A 4,349-nucleotide genomic window follows, 5' to 3' on the forward strand; every position below is an offset into this window, starting at 1 on the left:
TCAATGCCTGGGTTCAGTGCCTTAACTATTCACCTGGATTGTCAATGCCTGGGTTCAGCATCTTCACCAGGATCGTCAATGCCTGGGTTCAGTGCCTTAACTATTCACCTGGATTGTCAATGCCTGGGTTCAGCATCTTCACCAGGATCGTCAATGCCTGGGTTCAGCGTCTTAACTGTTCACTAGGATCGTCAATGCCTGGGTTCAGTATCTTTACTGTTCACCTGGATTGTCAATGCCTGGGTTCAGCGTCTTAACTGTTCACCAGGATCGTCAATGCCTGGGTTTAGCGTCTTAACTGTTCATTAGGATTGTCAATGCCTGGGTTCAGCATCTTTACTGTTGATCATGATCGTCAATGCCTGGGTTCAGCGTCTTAACTGTTGACCAGGGTCGTCAATGCCTAGGTTCAGTGTCTTAACTGTTCACTAGGATTGTCAATGCCTGGGTTCGGCGCTTTAACTGTTCACTAGGATTGTCAGTGCCTAGGTTTGGCACCTTAACTGTTCACCAGGCTTCGTTTCTTTATTTTGGGACCTTTGTTTATTCAGAGAATTGTCGATTTTCACATTACTTAGACAATCTGGGTACTTGTGGTTTTTGTAGAAAATATAACTATATTTGGATCCTCAAGAAACTATGTTATCGTAGAAAAATCTCTTTAACTTTCCGTTTACTTGGATGAGTTAATGCATTCATTTCGAAATCCATAGCTTCTACTCTTAACTTTGGAGGTAGCTAGGATGGGACATGGAATTCATTTGTGGGAAGAGTATGTTATCGTAGAAAAATCTCTTTAACTTTGGAGGTAGCTAGGATGGGACATGGAATTCATTTGTGGGAAGAGTATGTTATCGTAGAAAAATCTCTTTAACTTTGGAGGTAGCTAGGATGGGACATGGAATTCATTTGTGGGTAGAGTTTGTGAAGTCTTTAACAAAATTTAATATTCTAGTGGTGGATTATGAACAACATAATCTCAAAAGTGATTTATACTCCATATTCCTTACTTTGGTGGTTGGTCATAGGACATGATCAACAGAAATTCACTCCATATTCCTTACTTTGGTGGTTGGTCATAGGACATGATCAACAGAAATTCACTCCATATTCCTTACTTTGGTGGTTGGTCATAGGACATGGTCAACAGAAATTCACTCCATATTCCTTACTTTGGTGGTTGGTCATAGGACATGATCAACAGAAATTCCTTCTTTGGTCTTTAGACGCAATAGGCTATATGTGCAGTGTCCACCGAGGAGAAACGAACCTCGAATTTCAGCACATAAGCCCTCATACTTACTGCTGATCCACTAGGGACATATTATTCTGGTTAACATGCAGATTTCATGTTTCTTCAAGCGTGATTTCCTTGTTTACAATAAATTCGCAAGAAAACTTTAAAGATTAATATTTGAAATGAAGGTAAGAGAGAAATTGTCATTCTTGTTTGTTTTATATTTTACTCAGGATTGACACGTGTGTTAAATGGTTGTGGTTTTAAATTTGATGTGATACTTTCAGCTTGTAGTTTTGATTTAAATGTAGAGGTAAATATACGTAAGAAACTGTTGTATATCATGTTCTAATCTATGACTGTTGTATTATCTACATCATACTCGAAGTTTAAAAAAATAAAACAATTTAACAAGATATTACCGCAGTAGTAACGTGTGTGTGTGTTTTGTTAAAAATTTTCAGAATGATTCAAATAAAAGCTAAGGCGTCATATTTCTTAGTTTGGCTCTGTAATATGTTATGGTAATTTTTTTAATTCTCTACGCGCAATTGAAAACTAAAGTTGCTTTGAAAGGCTACTAAAACAGAGATTTGTAATTATCATATGTCAAAGCTCGAGATTTTAAATACCGTCGCTAATGTTTGTTCGAATAGAAAAGATTCCGACTCTGTCTGCTTGAAAGTACGTGAGACGTTTGTAACTACAACTCTTGCGCCATCTATTGAATGGCACCACAAACAAAAATCCATAAAAAAAATCACACTTTGGGTATTCAAGATTCAGACAAGTAACTGGTATGGTATGTGCAACAACCATTTCTTTATAATAGAAGACGAGTTGAAATAAAAGTACTCACAACAAGAACACAACTTTTACTAGGACTGTATGTAAGGGTTTGACTATATTTTTATTGATGAAATTTTTAAATGTAGTACTGAGAAAATGGAGTTCTTTAAAAAACTATTATTTTGTCATTAAAGGATGCCACTTTTAATATATAAAAATATACCAGTTTACATCAGTAAGATTTATGATAATTTTGAGCTCTGTACATTGAATTATTTTGATGCAATGAGTTGCTTATGACTAAAGAGCACAATCCAAAAACTTTTCCCCTGCAGTACTCCCCAGGAAAAAGTCCTTTTTTTTTAGAAAATGTTCATTTTCCTAATTTCTTTTTTCAATGAATACTACGCTTAGAAAAACAGCCGCCCATAGGGTGGCGTTTCTGCTACTATATACACGTTTGCTGATATTTTAACAGTAACTAATAAAACAAAAAACATTTAGAACTAGTAACAAATTACAGGGTAATTAATTTATAGAAAATAACAGTTTTTGGTTGTTAAGCGCAAAGCTACACAATGGATTATCTGTGCCTTGCCCACCTCAATTCCCCCAAATCTAATTTTAAAGTTATATGTCCATGTACCACCGAGAAGTAAAAATAACACCATCGATTGAAGATTATTCGTTTTATTATATATTAAAACTAATTCTAAAAATAAATTTATATAATTGATGAAGTTACTGGAAGAAAATGACAGAATTAAATAAAATGTTAAAGTATTTCAGTGGGCACTAAGATCAGTAAGATTAATGAACAACTCAATCATGTGTAAATTCTTTTAAAGCAGTTTTTTTCATGCAAAAGAAATTGGAGTAAAAATAATAACTGCTTAAACAATTAAATGAAATTATGAAAATTACAAATTCTCCAAAAAATATAATTGTTGTGGGAAAAGATAAAATTACAGCTGAAAATTTAAAATGTCGATAAATTCACACAAATGTTAATATATTTAGTTAATATGTCAATAGTAAAAGGATTTTTTTCAGAGATTTCAAATTATGATGTCGTTTTACCAAAATTAAAAGGAGGAAGTGAAAGTGATATAAATCTTTATAGACCAATTACTTTATGACACGTTATTTAAAAAATTCTTTATAGACCAATTACTTTATGACACGTTATTTAAAAAATTCTTTATAGACCAATTACTTTATGACACGTTATTTAAAAAATTCTTTATAGACCAATTACTTTATGACACGTTATTTAAAAAATTCTTTATTGACCAATTACTTTATGACACGTTATTTAAAAATTCTTTTCAGACCAATTACTTTATTACACGTTATATAAAAAATTCTTGAAAAAGCAGGGGAAAAAAGATTTATATTTTTTCAAATTCTCAATTCGGGTATATGGAAAAATACGTATACTTGAGGTGATTATTAAATACAACTGATACAATTTCACAAGGACTTTTATTAAAAAACTATAAAATTTAATAAAAGATTGTTTAAAATTCTTTTAGATGATATGCATTAAATAGAAATTAGTAGTTAAGATTAATATAATCATAAGCAAATAAATGGAAATTACTTTTGGAGTGCTCTAGGGTTACTTTTGGGTCTGTTATTATTTAGATTTTCTTTAGTTAAATTTTGTGAAATTACATTTAATAGAGCAATAACTAGTTTTGCAGATGACTCAATATTAATTTATAGTAGAAATTTTGACAATGACATTATGAAAAATAATGATTTAAAATATATAAAGAAGTTGTTTAACTGGTTTGTTTTTTTTGCGAATCCAGCGTCCCTAACCACCAGGCCATGTTAGTCCCAAGTGGTTAAATGAAAAAATTTTATGTTTACGTGTTAAGAAAACAGTTTACACGAGACTTTCTTTAAAAAAATGTAACAAATAATTTAAAAAATAATACAATATCAATTAAAGATGTAAGTTTAGATAGTAAAAATATTATATACGTTAATTATATTTTACAGAAATCAGAATAGACTAAATATATTGGAATAATTATAGATTTAATTGGAAATAACAAATTAAGATAATGGGAAACATTGCAGTAAAATTTCATTTAAATATAAAACGAAAAATATCTTATTTCACAGTATGGTATAGCCTGATGGGAAGGTACTTATTTGATAAATTGAAGAGTTATAATACAGGTACAAAAATATTATAAGGTGTGTGTTATCATTATCACAGTATGATATCACCAAATTTCATTTCAAAAATACTGTTACGCCTCCGGTCGTTAGTTAATTTTCCGTAAAAATTATTTCCGAAGAAACTTTA

The sequence above is a fragment of the Limulus polyphemus genome, unplaced genomic scaffold, assembly GCF_000517525.1.
Source record: "Limulus polyphemus unplaced genomic scaffold, Limulus_polyphemus-2.1.2 Scaffold9122, whole genome shotgun sequence".
In the NCBI taxonomy this organism is placed as follows: Eukaryota; Metazoa; Arthropoda; class Merostomata; order Xiphosura; family Limulidae; genus Limulus; species Limulus polyphemus.